At 40.6% G+C, this 17,569-nt stretch overlaps 1 protein-coding gene across 1 annotated transcript in view; it reads right to left on the bottom strand.

Moving 5' to 3' along the window:
- LOC139686039 (Ig-like and fibronectin type-III domain-containing protein 1) overlaps positions 1-4,498 on the bottom strand; it is an 862,041-nt gene extending 857,543 nt beyond the window's left edge. The window contains exon 1 of the mRNA XM_071583133.1: positions 4,346-4,498. The gene's annotated coding sequence lies outside the window, so the exon portion shown is untranslated. The remainder of the gene's footprint in view (positions 1-4,345) is intronic.
- Positions 4,499-17,569: the final 13,071 nt, after the last annotated feature.

Genomic DNA, 17,569 nt, shown 5'->3' with positions numbered 1-17,569 from the left:
CTCAAAATCTCCGACAATCACTCGAGAAATCTCTTTCAAGATTTTCCTGGAGTGCCAGAGTCAACTTACCTCGCTCGGAGCCACCATCTACCCACCAAGATCAAAGACAATTCCCACTTGGAGGTGGAGACGTATCACATGGCATATTTCTTTCCTCTGAAATCGCACGGTGGAGTAGTCCAATGGCAGCCCATTTCCATTTCCGTCATCGACGTAATTTGGAAATAAGGGTAAATCCACGCCGCGACTATTCCTCAGAAAAGTTTAATATACCTCCAAATACAGCACATACTGCAAACAAAGTTAAAAAACTGTTTCGCTCAGAAATGGATTGAGTTGTAAATATATACCAGACAGGCAAATTTATAAATTTTTATTAGCGGAAATCATGTCTAAAGTAAGCTACGCCGTGTTAGTCACACCATTACGATGGGGCACGCTGACCTAGGTGTTGGCCTGTGCTACACGCCCTCCTCTCATAAGACCTTCAATCTCTGGCAGCCGAAATAGACTTCAGAAGACTTCCAATACTCCCAAATGATATGTGCTGAATGAAAACTCACCGCAGCAATCGATTTTCGCTAATCAATAAGGTTACCAATAATAAATTTTCAAGAATGATCGAATGTCTAGTTACAAAAAAAAACAAAAATTAAGGAATACTTGACTTCTGATGAAGTCCATTAAAAATGAGCAAGATCAAATTGCCCACCCCATTCAATGGAATACTAAAAGAATTCTATTGGGGATTATAAAAAAAACTCAATGCTCAAAGGTTCTTTCAGCAGGAGTTATTTACAAGCAAAAGCATCTCCTACACAATTATATCGATTAAAATTAATTAAGTCGATCCTTAATTTCAAAATAGCCTGCTTTAATTTATTTTTCAACCGAGAATACAGCCGTTGATCGGGGAATATTTGGCCAACAGCCCACTTGTTCTGAGAGGGCCATTTCCATCAAACCTTACCTAAGGTAAGGTTTGATGGAAACTGAGGTATCCGCGAGAACCAGGGTCGTATCAAAAGGAAGGAACATTCCTTCAGAATATTTTCGTCAATTCAATGGAATTGGTGAACAGACCATCGTTGAGGTAGCCCAATGAAAGCATGCTCTATTATATTTATTGGCTGGCTATTTGAAAAATCCTTCTGGTCTTAATTCATAACCAAACCACGTAGGTCCTTATTCATTCACACACCCCTTTGGGGCTTTGCTATATCGATCCTTGATAGAAAAAGACACAGCTGCCCAGGAGATGTTTCTCAGTGAATTCGTCGAGGTAGATACGCCGAGGATGAACCGAGTGACTGGTTTTATGCGCCGAGAGAGGCGTTTGGGGTGGATTCGAAGCCTAAGTTATAGCAACTAGTCCTCTCTACTACACACAAAATATTAAATTTTGTTCTTAAAGATATGCATAAATGGAATATTGAAATCAATCGGTCGATCAATGCAAAAAGATTTCCTGGTTAGCATAATGGAAACCTATTCAGAATGCAAAATCCGTAATGCAAAACATTTTACGAACGTTACATTATTGATGTTATTTAGCTTATCCAATCATGTGCTGCTTGTCTGCTTGATCTTCACAGCCCAACGCCCCTTGAAATTACCGAAACGTGTTTGAATAATTACATAGAACGGATATATTAAACAATTACTTGATTTAGCCCAGTAATATCCCCTCTAATTCGATGTGAACGATGCGGGGTTACTAATAAAATGATATTCCTTTTTTATTCTTAAAATGTATATCAGCTTTTACGGGATAATCCAAGCGCAAATGTACTAGGATATGAAAGCTGTGAAAATGCATTCAGTCCGAAAGATACGCCTTACAAATATTCATGGCCTTATCTTCCTCCGTAAAAGTTTACATCCGATCTTCTTTAAAAAAACTGAGGCCTTTAAATTGTTACAAATCGGCGAATCTAAAATGTGTCGAATGCAAACAAAAGACCAGGTTTCTCGGGAGAAGTGCATATATTTCACTCCGTACAGCTGCTAGATTCCGTTATTCAGCTCAAAGGAAGTGAAGCATTCATTATAAATGGAAAGGAAACTGTTTCACCAGAAGCATTATCAATGCCATCGACGGCATTTCGAATCAAGGGCGTTTCTGTTTTGAAAAAGCCGCACCCAGCAACGGTTGGCCAAATACGATTCAAAAAGGTCGCTAGTGTGCCAGAGCAATTGAGAGAATGCAATGGAAGACACAGAAAGGATTTAATTCAAGAGAAACTGTGGAAATGCTCTTTTTTTTGCTTAAGAAACTTTAAGATAAATCCGCAACGAAATGTACGGAACGCATGAAAACCATCCGTTCGGGGCAAACGGAAATGTCGTTTCGGTAATAAAGGAACTCAAAAGTGGTTGGATTCAATCAGTCACAAAAAAGAACTCGCAGGGCAAAGCTGAGACCGCAAGACATGAGGGATATCATGAAGGGATGGGAAGCAGAGAGAGCGAAGGGAATGAATGAAGGTGAAACTAGAAGGAGGAAACCATTATTTGACGGGGCAGTTCTTCCAAGGCAAATTGCACTCGCAAGTCCTCCGCCGTTCTACGAAAGAGAAATGAGAGTGATTCAAATTATATTGAGATAATTTCACTCATGGACACTTATTTTCATATTCCATTCGCCACTAAGGTGTAAATACGGGCAGGTAGTATTCACTTCCTATGTTATTTCGCATATTCAGCAGCGATCACTAGAAGCTCGCCTAAAATCGAGATAATATTGGATTAAACTTATGAAACACTATGATTAGTGGTGCTCAAAATGACCTTCATCATGTCCTGTGAAAGTTGAACAGAAAGAAGGGTAAAAACACTCGTATACACGAACATGTAATCTGTCCACGAAGTCACTTATATAAGCGACAAGTTTGAGCTTCATTCCTCAAGAATGAACGCCAACTAATGACACACGCTTTTCGAGATTCTATCTGAAAGCTGTTAAAGTATTTGGTTAAAAATGGTAAGACGGAGGGAGGGAAGACATTGCATGTCAAAAGAGAGAAAAAGCTTCAATATTAAAAAGTAATCCATTTAAAATCAGGACCAGATCACTGTCTTGGCGACCGCTTACCATGTTTTCCTCTTTTTAAAGCCCGCGAATGACAAATGGAAAATGTGCCGGAAATATCAGTTGCCATGAATTGAATAAAAACCTTCTATTAGACCATCCAAGAGAAGAATAAGAAAAAAGCTTCGCTCGAAAGTGACTTTGAGGTACTTCTTCCCGTAACTATGAGTGATTTACTCATCAGAGCTTATTCGTAAAACGCATGGCACAGTCGAAACTAACGAGCCCTTCATTTACCGCCCTTTTTGATGGAAGCAAAATCCGCGGAGTTTGATTAAGAAAACCGGGTGTTGATCTTTCAAGTACCTCAAAATGTTGACCCATAGAAACATCAACGATCCATTACTACTCACAGTAAAATATTTAGATTTAAGGTGCTCATAAGGTTACATGTCATTCGATTAAGCAAACATCATCCATAATCGAGGTGGGATTGAGACCCGCAACGTTTGAGTTGGTAAATCAAACTGACGAGCCAACACGACTAATGGTTATTTTCTGTTCAGTCAAACAATTAACGATGAAACATCCAACGCATCTGAAGACTAAAATTTTGTGTGAACAAGTCTTCCGTCTGATGGACTTCCTTCATCCTTCAAGATCTAACCTTCACATGCTAATATTTTAACCATTAAATTTTTTTTCTATTTTTGTACAACAGTATCTGATCTTTCTCAGGTGTCCATTGTTAATCAATTAAGTTAGTGTGAAAAACAGCCTTACCGCATTCCTACAATATTAATTGAAGGTCCAACAGAGCCAACACCTTAAAGCTTTTTCACATAAGATAAACCCAGTAGAAAACGCATATTTTTATATTGTGAATTCCAATACCTAACACCTAAATAAAAGTATCTTAAAAAGATATTGACACTCGAATTCAGTTATCGTTTCCAAATAGCCAATTCAGTGAGGACCGATTCCTCACCTCCGTTGTTGAATACACAATTGATGTTGATGGAGAAGCCGGAAAAAACGCGCAGGCATTCCGTTTGACGAAAATTACTTCGTGCAAACTTTACACCTCCCCGTCGGATACCTGAAATCCCCCTCAGAAACAATTAGTGCTCTTCCACGGGATCCTTCACGAGAATCAAGCGGCCTTCGGGCATAACCCCCAGTAATGAATGCCCCCACTTAAGTGTTAACTACCTCGGCACTGCGCTCGGGAGGGCGAAGCGGGAGAAGTGGTGTGACTCAACGAAAGGCCCCGAAATATTAGAGGGGGAGAGAAAACACAAAGATATGCCTTACCGAGAGCGGGTGGGTGTGTATATATATCCGCGTCGTCCGATGGCACAGCAAACAATTCCTCGGACGGCTGGGCCTCGTCGGCCGGGTGCGGAGGTGTCGCGCTGCGGGCGGGAGCACGGGGATCGGCCGGAGAAACAGGTGTCGCCGGCACGCCGAGCTAAGCGTACATAAAACAGATGACGACGGAGTGGGACGGCGGGGTCCGGAGAGGGGGCGATGGGGGCAGGGGGCGGGGGTTTATGCGGGAAGGTGTGTTGGGGGGGTGGGAGAAAGAGAGAGACGGGGCGAGCAAGCGAAGAAGGTGGCGTCACACGGTGGCCTCGCGATACGATGCCTCGCGCTGCACTGGCCGCGACGATCAGCTGGCTTGGCCGTCGGGAAAGGACTGGGGTTTCCGCGCAGGGCAGGTCGCGCGGCAGGGCGGATCGGGGCCCTTCGGATGAGATCGGATGGGTGGGGGCCAGGGCGGAGGCGGGAGAACGGGAAGGGGCGGGTGGTGAAAGGCTGCGGCGAGGAGGCAAGGCAGGGGCGCAGGGGGGGAGCGCGACCCCCCTCTACTCAATGGAGGCGATAAGGGATGGAAAGGGGTCCGTGGGAGGAGGAAGGGGCAAGATTTTGTTTCGTCCAGTTGCGTGGGTGGGATATTGAGAGGAGAGTATTTCTCCGAGAGTGAGGTGATGCGAGGTGGTTGCGGCCCCCGAGGAGACTCAGAAAACGGCCGCATGCGACAAGGGCAACAATACTCAACTGTCAGGCTTCCAAGGATCCTGGCGAAGGGGCGTAAACACCCGAGGGAGAAGTTTGGTGTTGCCGGGCTTGCGGGGATGAAATTTAGTATTTATGCCCCATTGCACCAGGATGCGGGAAGGGAATCGACGAGGAGGGTGAATGTATTTTCAAGGAAAGCTCTCTTCAGGGTAGGGTGATGAAAACGTGTGGAAAGTAAATGAAGCGCGATTATACTTAAAACATTATTATAAAATTTCGGTGCTTAGAATGCAAGCCGAACTCGATTCTTTTTTGCATATCTAATTCTTATTTCCTTTTACACAAACTTTGAAGAACGACTTTACAGGGAATAGAGAAATGTGATTCTAAAACACCGGCTTTTGTGGCTTATGAGAAAGAGCGCTTCCCTGATGTGATCTCGTTGAGTGAATGAACGAGAGTAACATAGCCAAACAGGAATACGTGGAAGAAGAGAGATTGGTTTGAGAGGAAGATATGGTATTAACCAAGACGTGGAGATCATAGTCAAAAGAACTCCTGATACGAGGAATATTTGATGTTTTGATGATAATGAAAGTAATGTTCGTGTTACAAATAAGCTTTAACCTCGTGGACTGTGGTAACTGTGCATACCTGCGATTACTTATGTCATTGAATGTAAGATTATTCATTACACCATCTTGTACCCTTCCTTTATAAACCCGTACGAATTTGAATAGTAAGATTGGGCCTAGATAGTTTAATCGTTTAAAACACGGTCTGCCGAAAAATGTGGGGATTCAGGGAAGAGTCCCGGTCAAGGCGAATTCTCAGAGTGGAATATCTGAACTAAGCCCCTTATAATGGAGCAGGAAGTGAATTGAGCCAAGTAAAAAAAGAGTAATGTTTTTTCCGCCCTGAATTTTAATTATACTTGATTTTTGTCTTCTATAAATAGACCGCTGAAACCTGCAGTTCGGGACAGCTTGTCCGAGAACTCTGGGGCCTTTATCCGTAGATCTAATGAGTGCACGAGTTTCTTCGCGGTATTTCCACGGAAATAAGTCGTTTTGACTATGGTTATGGGTGAGGTAAGTGCCAAAGATTGGACCAAGATTATCCGTATAGCCGGCTTTAAAAATGGCCCGACAATTTAAAAAGAAAATTTACCGAACAGTACCAGGAACAAGATGCTAATCATAAGACAGTCGTTCACCTCTTCATATGATTCTAATTAACAACGTAGGATGAGTGATTGTTGTTGCTGCTACTCATGTGCGGTGTAAAATGTGCCAAAACTTTGGATGATAAGGAAATATTCCAAATCTAGACTCAACGTTTCCATCAGTTCAGGTATGATTTTCTGCACACTGAAGAAAATTGGAGCATTTATGAAATGTAATAGCTTTTGCAACACTATACTGCGGAAAAATTGGTTAGGGACATTTTCTCCGATTGAAGCCAGCTTGAAAAAAACTGTTGATGAGAGGATTATAAAATAATGGGGGTTGAAAACTTTAAGTACTTCACTAATCGGGCCCCTTCCATGTCTAAAAAGAAACTCTCAGCCTCACGTTTGATCTAATGCGCCCGATTCACATTTTATGGGTGACTATTGTCACCCATAAAATGTGAATGCGGAATCAAAAACATCTAACATCAGTTGAAGCTCCATGCCATGTGGATAAGCTGTTCAAGTTTGTGTTTCAGGGATCTCCATATTGATTAAGAGGGTAGCTCGTACTAGGACCTCATCGCTGAGGAAACTGCTATACAAACTCTGTCCCAAAAATAAAGAGAATGATTTTTTGCCACCAATGCAAATGGCTGGTGTGGGGTTATTTCTTGTGGCAAAGGTAATGGGAGATCTTGAGAAAGCCACGTGATCCACGTCAGTTAAGTGTGGGCATTTACGTTGCATGGATTACGACTAGACTGGACCTCTGTTCGACGGTCACGTCACGAATTCACGATACCACTTTCCATGGAGCAATGATATGCGATAAATTTGTCAATCAAGCTTGAAAAACTGGGTTGGGAGACCATGGCCATGGTTAAGGATGCTTATGGAGATGGAGAAATGGCTCAAGTAATGGTTTTATAGATGCACAGAATGCTAACGGGTAACGGGCAGGGTAACGAGCAGGTTGACGATGAGGAATGCCCTGAACATCCATCAGCAACACAGTGTGATGAAAACGTGTAAAAAGTGAGACACACTCAATTCTGATTGACCCCCAAGTGTCAGGATGTTAGCAGAAGAGAGAAATATTCAGAAAACAACGGTGCATTTCATTCTTACAGAAGATTTAGCCATGAGAAAGGTGTGTCAAGATGGTTCCGAAGGTGCTGTCAGAAGACTGCTTGTGTGACAATCTTGCCTTGGACCTTTTGGACCACGATGAAAGTGACCTGAAGTTTTTAGAATAGGTGGTTCCTGATGACAAAACATGGGTATTTGAGTATAACCAAAATATAGCCCCTTTGAGTACCATTTTGAACGACTGGATTATTTCAAAGAGGCCTTGAAGAGGTGCTTGAACGAGGGGCCTTTTGATGCCTTACAGGAAGCATACCATAACTGGCGGCGGCACTGGCATTGGTGTATCGATACATAAGGGTGCTCTTATGAAGAATTTAAGCAATTTATTATTTGATATGCAATAAATTTTGTCTCCAAATGTATTTTACTTATTTTTGAAATTTACCTTGTATAGATATTTTAGTTGTGTGCTGGATAAGATGAAAGGATAGTGTGAATTACTGAAATGATAGTTACAGAGTAATATATAGTGGAGGGGACTAGAGCCAGCAATTGATTGCCATGGCATTGAATGAAAAGGTAGGAAGAAGCACAGTAAACATAGGAAAAGCAACTGATAGAATATTACTAGTGGAAACTAAAGCAGAAACAACGAACTTGGTCATTGTTCAGGTATACATGCCACCGAGCGACCATAAGGAGGAAGAGGTCGATAGGATATACGGTCGATTAGAGGACATAATTGCGTGTGTTCCTGCAGGGAAACATTTGATAGTGATGGAGCATTGGAATGCGAAGGTAGGCGAAGGAAGAGGTGGTGATGAGGTGGGGGACTACGGTTTAGGCCCGAGGAATGACCGCGGGGAAAAAGCAATTCAGTTCTGCGGGAGACAGGGGTTAGTCATCACCAACACTTGGTTTAGACACCACAAAGGGCGCAGGCATACATGGAAAATGCCTGGTGACTCAAGATGGTATCAGTTAGATTATATTCTGGTTGGGCACAGGTTTAGGAATAGTGTAATAAATTCGCACAGCTTCCCGGGAGTGGATGCGGACTATGACCACCATTTAGTTGTAATGAAATTTTGCGTCTGTTTCAAAAAGATAAGGCATGGGCGGCGGTCAAGGAAATGGAATTTAGAAGCGTTAAATGGATTGGCAAGGAAGGGCTACCAGCAGGTTGTGGAGAAAATCATGGATGACGTAAAAATTTGAGTACTATTGAAGAAAAATTGGGAGGTATCTAGAATTATTTAGTAGCAGCGTGATCAAATCGCAGTTTCCCGGGAGCAGATGTGGACTCTGATCACAATTTAGTAAGCATTAAGTGTAACGTCCGATTCAAAAAAATAAGGCAAGGGAGGCGGGTTAGGAAATGGAATGTGGAAGCATTAACTTTATTGACAAGGAATTGGTATCAGTAGGTTACACAGAAAATCATGAGCGAGTGAAAGGAGCGGAGTTTTATCTAGGAAAAATGGAAATGTATCTAAAAAAGGAATATTGAAAGTCATAAAAGAAATTATAGGGACTGTTATTAGGAAAAGGAGAAGAAAACCATGGATCACGGGTGATTAGAAAGGTAGATGAGAGAAGGAAATGAAAAAATGTAAATGAAGAGTTGAGTAGAAGGAAGTGCCAAGAGTCAAATAATAAATTGAGATGGGTAGCAATAGAGCAAATGAACCGTGGTGGAAGATGCAGTACGAGGATGTGGAAAGTTTGAAGAGAAAGAGTGGAATCGGTGCACTGTACAAGAAAGTTGAAACACTATCAGCAAATAAGAAGGAAAAATCTGTGTTTGTAGTCAAAGATAAGTCGGTGAAAATTCTAGTTGAAGCGGAAAAGATGTAAGGGAGACGTGAGGAATACTCGTATATAGAAGAACTGCATGGTGAAGATCTTGGGCCAGCAAGCTTAGATACAGAAAGAAAATATGACGTAGATGAAAATAGCTTAGGTCGAGGCTTACTCATGGTGAGATAGAAAGGGCATTTAGGTGAATGAAATCAAATAAGGCCACGGGGGTAGACAACATTCCTGCGGGACTACTTGAAGGTTTAGAAAAATGTGGGAGGAAGAGACTATATGGACTGATCTATGAGGAAGAAATCTAGTCGGAAGACTTTGTGAGATCAGTGTTAGTTCCTATTCCGAAAATGGTAAAAGCTACATCATATGAGGACTAAAAAATAATAAGTTTGATTTCCCATGAAGCTAGAGTGGTTCTCAAAATCATAAAAAAAAGCACGGAGAGCAAGCCAAATGATTACCTAGGCGATAATCAGTTTGGGTTCAGGAGTAAGAGGGGCATGCGCGATAACATTGCAATAATGAGATCACTGATCGAAAGGAATGCAATCAGGTCGTATTTGACTGTTTCGTAGATTTAAAAAGGAGTTTGATTAGGATGAATTTGAAAACTAATCTACATTTACATCTACATACTACCCCGCAATCCGCCGCAAGGATGTGTGGCGGGGGGTGTTAGGTCACCACCCGTAAAAGAGAACAAAGCCACATGCCAAATCAACACATACATGCAAAATTATACTCACCGTGGCGCATACATTCATTCAAAAATTATTTCATTCCACACGCATGCAAATACATATGCTATCATCTAACAAATAATTTCACTTTAGGATGCAGTAAGAAATTTATCCAATAACGTGCAATTTGAAAAGTAGGAAGGCGAAATTCCACTACCATATGGACATGCAATGGTCTCCTCCCCAAGGAGACCGTTGCATGAGTATATTACCTAATGAGTATATGGCAGAAAATAGGAATAGACTGCAATGACAGGAGGCTAATCCGAACCTGTATATATTTCAGATAGCTCAGGTAAGAGTGATGAACGGAGAGCCTGAATGGGCAGTGTTATGAAGAGGAGTAAGGTAGGGGTGTCCCTTATCACCATTGCAGTTCAACGTATATGTGTAGGAAATAGTTTAAGAGGGATGGCAAGAACGGTAGAGGACAATGGAAGACGGCGGGGAGAATACATAAAATCAGTTAGCTTTGCTGATGACCAAGTTTTAATATAGCAGTAAGCCAAGGGGTTGCAAGCAATAGTAATTGAAAGGTAAGTGCGATAGGTATGGGATGAGAATAAATGTAAAAAAACAAAGGTTATACGGCTTTCCAGAAGGGCAAAGATCAAATTATTTTATATTAGTTCATAACCTAGAGAGGGTAGATTAGTTAACCTATCTCGGAAGTGTTTTGAAATAAAATGATCAAAATAGTAGGGACATAACACGGAAAATTGCGTTAGGAAAAGAGTCTTTCATGAGAACGAAGAAATCGATGACACGTAATTTCAAGAATGATGTTAAGAAAGAGCTCGTCAAAACTTTGATGAGGAGAATGGTTTTGTACGGCGTGGAAACATGATCAATGAAGTATATTGATATGCATAGATTGGAGGTTTTTGAAATTTATGTGTGGAATGAGATGAGAAAGGTGAAGTAGACAGAGAGAAAAACCAAAGAGTAAGTACTAGCTCTAGTGGGGAAGGAGAAAAGATTTTTGGAAGTATTCAAAACGAAGCTGGAAAGATGAATGGAGAGCATATTGATAGGCAAAGGGATGCTTAAGACTGTGATAGAGGAGAGAATGCCAGGCAAAAGAGGAAGGGGCAGAGAGAGGATATAGATGTTCGGAATGAAGGGAGGAAGAAAGTATGCAGAATTGATGAGGGGCAAAGAGTAAGGTTGGATGTCGGCCTCTGTTTTGTTGACAAGACAAGGGATCTGACGCTGTACAGTTTGGTAGCTCGTATCCATCCAAAACCTACCTTAACTTGTAGATAACCGATTCCTTTGGAATCCATAGTTGACACAGGGGAAGGTACTGCACCCCCACTTGTCTCATTTTACTCGGCGAGACTCTTGGTCCACTCCAGCGAATCCCCTGTAAATTTGTGCGAAAATCACTTTATTACAGTCTCTATCGGACGCAAAATTAATCTACATTTCCGATGATTTCTGGGGTGTTAGTAACAAACATGTCAACTACTCTTTTGATTAGATTCAGTATTTTAACTAGATTTTCTGACGAATGCTTGGGGAATTAACTAAGAATTGCGTCGCCTGATTTCTTGGTTTCTAAATCTCTTGTTTGTGCAGTAGTTTTGCCAGTTAGTTGACGGTAAATTTTAATCCCCTACTACAGTAATTATAGAAATGCTATATTCCAAACCGAGCGCAGATATTTGGGTATGAGTTCACCACCATGTATGTATATCTTTTCAGGGATTTTTAGTGGTTGTATTTTTTTTTTTACTTTCCCCTCACCCCTTAAACACTTTCCTTCTCCTTCATCCATTTCTCATTCCACCCGATACTTGAACCTGCTACCACACACGGTTTTGGAGATGGTAGGGTGTTTATGTAGATACCAGTTTTCCTCGTGTGTTGTCCCCACGTAGTGGAAGTAAACGGAAAAAGTCCCCCTGTGGGCAATAGGTGTAATTACCGCTACGTATGGAAACATTGGATATTTATAAATGGAAATTGTTTGCCTTCTGATTGGAAACGTAATAAATTCTTCACTATGTGGCATTAAAGTCTTTGCATGAGTATGGTGTGATAATGGATTTCAATTTACGTGTTGTCATTGTAAAATGTGGTCGGGGAAACGATGGTATCGTTGAAAAAATATCAAAAATTGAGGAGTAAAGGTCGCGTACTATATCGGAAAAGGTCGATTTTCAGGCGTCTACTATGTCTGTGGAACTTTATGGCAAAAAAAGAGAAGGTTAGAAGGCTTTTTCGGGGTGTTTGAGCGCCTGCATTCCAATCAAGTGTGTCTCAAAACTCATTTTGTTCGCAGGATTCGGTTATACGATGAGACTCCTTTTCATCGGAATGCATACCCCATCCAACGTTCTATGAGCAGTGGAGGATAAAAACGTTCCTCGAATGGCGAAAGAAGGCATTATTAAGAAATGCCCTGCACTTACACTAATCAGTTATCGAAAGTTAAAAGGACGTCGGGAAACGTCTGTGTTTAGACACTCGAAAAACAAATAAATAGCTTGATTGTCTCAAATCGAAACAAACCGAATCAGGGATACCAAAGAGTGTTTTCCTAAATTATAATGTATATTTAATGTGTTTCCAATTATGCTCATGCTTTTTCTCTAGCATGAGCAATGTACGAGAAAAAGACGATTCTGGCTGATATAGATTTCCGCCCCGCCCGCCACTCTTTAATTCCTCGATTTTAAAAATATATTGGGTATACAGGTCACGCAAAGCAACTTTGTAACATATGTTTGGCAAAATATAAAGAATTAGTCAAATTCTATGGAAAAATATGTCACATTCAAGGCTCTAAATCGAGATCTCTCGCTTGCAAAACCAGGGATATATCAATATAGTTTATGTACCGAGTGTAACTCTCCGCAAAAATACCTAAGAGTGCACGCTGAAGTGCAAAAACTATCGCCTATGCAGTTCTGGCACCCTTTCAGTACAGGATTTAGGGGAATGAAAAGTGAGCCAGAAAGAAAAGCAGCACTTACTCTATGCAGGGTACCCAAGCACACTGAAGCATGAACACACACCCACAGGGATACCGCGAGAGAATGAAAAATGGTGACACACCCTACACAAAAGGGAAATTAAAAAAAACATTGCTACAGATCAAAATGAGTTTTCGAAATTCGCAAAGGAAAATTTTGGTAAATGGGGAAAGTAAATAGAAAAATGACTAGTAAGACATGGATAACAGGAGGGTTGATTAAGAAAACAGATGCGAGAGGAGGGATGTAATATCATGAAAATAAAAATGACATGGGGGAAAAAAGGACGGCGGAAGAGGTGAAAGATGCGTTGATAGTGTCTGGTGTGTGACCAAAGGACAGGTGAAATGGGTGCGCTGTGCAGAAATCTGAAAGCACACTCAGGAAATATGAAGAGAAAATAAGTGCACAGGTTATAATTGTTGGGACAGGTAATGTGATAACCAGCCAAGGAAAGATTCAATAAAGATGAAAATAATACAGAGATAATCTAATCTTTGAAGCTTTGACAAAAAGGATGTAGATAATGATCTCTTTGTTGCAGTCAAACATGATCGCGAGATAGAGCATCAAGGGAATAGAATTCGAATGAGGCCATAGGGATAATCTATTTGCAAAACTATTTACATCCATTTCAGAATCCATAGCCTACAAACCGTTGCAAGGACGTGTGGCAATGAGTGTTAGGTCATCAACAATTGTACTTGTACTCCATAAAAATTTTTGAGTTAAGATTAACGAGGTAGAAGGGATTCTCAGCCTAATTGTTAGAATTCAGAGAGCAGACTGTGACCGGAAGATTTGTTTGGTTTCGTATAAGTTCTTTTCACAATAAAGGGAAAGTCAGCCTTCCACGAGGGCTATAGAACAATAAATTTGATTTCACAATCAACTGAAGTGGCATACCATCAGTAACATAATGAAGAATTGGGTAAATCATCACATTGGGGATAATTGGTTTGTTTTAAGAAGTGAAGAGGTGCGCTTGTTGCTACAGCATTTATGGGGTGGCTAGTAGAAAAAGACATATGGAAAAACCATGATTGTATTTTTCATGTTAGTTTAGATAGGGCGCTCAATGGACTTATTTTCTTAGATTTCCTGCATTTATTACATAATTCAGATTTAGATCGGAGGGATTGACGACATACATATCTGCAAGTTGTACATAATACGTGCCTTGTCAGGTGCGAGTGGTGGATGGAGAGTGTCGTGGGTATCGGTGCTAGGCAAGGGAGTGATATCGGGATGCCTACTATTACCTTATTTTTTACAGATATTCGATGATATTGGAGACAAATACATGAGAAGATCTAGAGGCGTGAGTAAAAGTAGATTAAGAATCGATAGCGTGATTATCATTTCATCAAACCTCATTTAGCTAATCCGCTTAGTGGTTTCAATCAATTATTAGAAAATCAGTAATAGTGGGATAAGAGTCAGTACAAACAATGCATTGCGTAGTTTCAGTCGTGATGTTGTGGAACTGAACATAATAATGAACAAATAGAAAAAGTTTCCTACTACATAGATATTTGGCGGAGAGTATAAATACCAGGCCTTTTTTATGCTCTGAACTTCACCCTGAAGACGACGGCAGAGTCAGCCATCGAAACGTCGGTGTACTGTAACCTTACCTGGTGGTAAACCCGAGAGAACTTCTTGAATACATAGATATTTATTTAAACCCCGGCCAATTTACTGGTGGTAGTTAGATGGTAGTTCATCATCTCCTGAATACGATGTAGTACATCGAAACCGGCCTTGGTTTAAATAAATATCTAGTGGAAAATTACCAATATTTATTCATCATACGATAACCAATATAAAGGTCATTTGTATGTCGGGAAGTAGATAGGCAATATTAAGCATGAATATTCGAGGGCAAAAAATGGAGCCGGTGAAACATTTTACCTTATTAGGAAACATTCTGAACGAAAATGATCGATGTAATAGGGATATCAGAAGGAGAGCTACGGTTGATTAGGTGACCGTCTCAAACAGGAGCGAATTGAAGACAGGAGCGTTGAGTAAGAATGTTAGGAAAATTTTAGTGGAAACCTGGACCGTGATTTTGCACGGAGCGGAAACTTGTTTATTGAAGCAAGATCATGGGTTACAATCAATAAAAGACTTCAGAAATTTGGCTATTCAGCATAATGACAAAGTAAAGTGGACGGAAGTAAAACGATGAAGAAATGCTAGGCAGGGTGAATAAAAGAGATTTTTTTGGAAGAAATCCAAAGAAGTCAGGAAAGGTTATGTAGGTCATTTTGATTGGTGATAGGCTGTAGAGGACTGCGATAGTGAGGAGAGCGTTAGCCAAGTGAGAAAGAGAGAAGAAAAGATAAGGCATGTTTGACGGGAGGAAGGGAGGTAGAATTGGTTTGGAATTGAAGACGGGCTTATTTTACGTAATATGGGTAGCTAGTTGTGTCTTGGTTAGCGATGTTCTGGAATATCGGCGGATTCAGTTTCTGTTCACTGAAATTATACCTTAAAATTTGAATGCCAATTAATGATTTTTAAAATTATGTACATTTTTTACCATTACTTTTGGTATTCTAACGTTTACGTCAAAATCTATATACTACTACTCAAGCCGTTGCAAAGATGTGTGGCAGAAGGTGTTAAGTCACTAATCATACTACAGTAAATCTAATCCAATATTTCCAAAAGCCACTATCCACTAAAAGGCCACGTGTAAGAGAGTGAACGGACGGGAACTATCCAGCAATGCAATATTTTGCGAATAATAACCAACCTAGAACAGCCCCTGGTTGTTCCCTTCGCCTTAGAGACCTTGCTTGTCCCCTTCGAAATATTCTCCTCGGGTGACCTCACGCACTTATCCCAGCGACTCTTCCAATTCTCAAAACAATCGGCAAAGTCCTTTTTGGCGATTGTTGATTTATGGCCATCAGCTGCCTCGCCGCATTATCTTTTTTCTCGACAACTGCCGACATTTGGAGTGACTAGGCTTTTTTTTCAGGGTCATGATTCATCTCTAGTTGTGAGATCTTTAGAAAACCTGGGTGATCGTTTGCCGCTTGGGGCAAGTCCCCTGCAACTGCATTGCGTTATTCTTGATACTAAGGTGTGTGGCATGGAGTTCAAGCACGAGGTGGAAAGGATAAGAATATGCGCTTACGGTAAATAAGGTTGCCCAATGAGAAATGGGAAAAATATGAGATATCTATGTTCTGACTACGCTAAAATGTTGTCCAAAAACCATTAACACCGTTGTAATGTATACCTAGTGCTTAAAACAAAATATACCGAAGCAGATACAAATAGATGGTGAGTGTGTGTGTGTGGGAAAGGTGGGAGCGTTCAGACTTATCTAGTGACTGGTCTAGCGTATTCCATTTTTGCAAATCACTCTAATGAATGGCATTTTATCCGTATGTGATGTATGTTCTGCATGAATTATTATAAAAAGTAATATAGTCTTCCAGGATGGCTATTGTTGTACTTCATACTTTTCCACACTTCTGACCCCTAACGTGAAACTTGTCACAAATATATACACAGGAAACGTTACTTCACCTTCTGCTGGTTTTCTTCTGCATCATATGACTTGCCAAGGCCATGACTACACGTAAACTTCGCGCTCCGCTCAACAGAGAGCGTATGCATCCAGTCGCTTGTTTAAGAACTCTGCCAATATACTCGTATAAGGAGATTTTATAAGGAACTTCTTTTAAAAAAGCAAAAACAATCTTGAAATAAAACTCGTCAATGATTTTTCCTTAGATGAATACATATAAAGCAAATTTCTTTTCGTAAATCAAAATAACCAGCGATGTCAGGAATGTGAGAGCAGTTATTTACTAATAAACTAGTGTTTGTTAGGTTATTAAGAGAAGCAACTTTCATGCGTGGGTCGCGGTAGTCCAGGGGTTAGAGTGTTGGACTTCTGAACGGAGGATCCCTGGTTCGATTCCCGGGCAATTCTCTGGGTACCTGTAGCTCCACCCAAGCTATGTGGTTTTTTGGGTACCAATTCTTCCTGGGAAACCATAACCGGCACAGGAAAAGGAACGAGCCCCCCTACCCTGATGTGTGAATTTCACACGCCGTCGGGCTTAGTACTGGGTGAACTCTACCATCACCACACTTTCGGGTTGATTAACCTGTTTATGGTTATTTAATGTTTGTTCTGTTATTAAGAGGAACATTTTTCTTTGTATAGGTGGATTTTAATTTCAAATTGGGAGCATAGATGAGGAATATTTATTGATCACCTTAATATTATCATCCTTAGCTCTCATCGCGTGACTCTGAATCTTGAATAATAAATTTCATAAATCATTCCACATTGGAAGGAGAAAATAATCCGTTCCATATATCTTGAGAAAGTTATCACAGATATCCGTAACTTCATATTTGACCTCTGAATAAGTATATTCTAAAAACTTTTTCGATGAAACATTACTATGTGTGTTGTAATAGTGCCACCACAACAAACGAACGATTGATTGTCTTCATTTGCAACATCTTTTTTTATCTCATCAAATGAAACGTGAAAAGAAAAATGATGGTAGCTTCAAGGACGAGACATGCTTGAGAATTCTAAAAAATCCTGAAAGATGGCATAATATTACTTTTTAGTGATAGTTACTCCTCGCCCTTAATGACCAGCCCGTTTGCCAAGAAACAATCAATGAATATTTCAAGTATCGAAAAGTTGAAGTTATAAACATTCGTATGTAGC

The sequence above is a fragment of the Hetaerina americana genome, unplaced genomic scaffold, assembly GCF_022747635.1.
Source record: "Hetaerina americana unplaced genomic scaffold, ioHetAmer1.1.p SCAF_13, whole genome shotgun sequence".
Lineage (NCBI taxonomy): Eukaryota > Metazoa > Arthropoda > Insecta > Odonata > Calopterygidae > Hetaerina > Hetaerina americana.
This window is presented reverse-complemented; position numbering and strand designations above follow the sequence as displayed.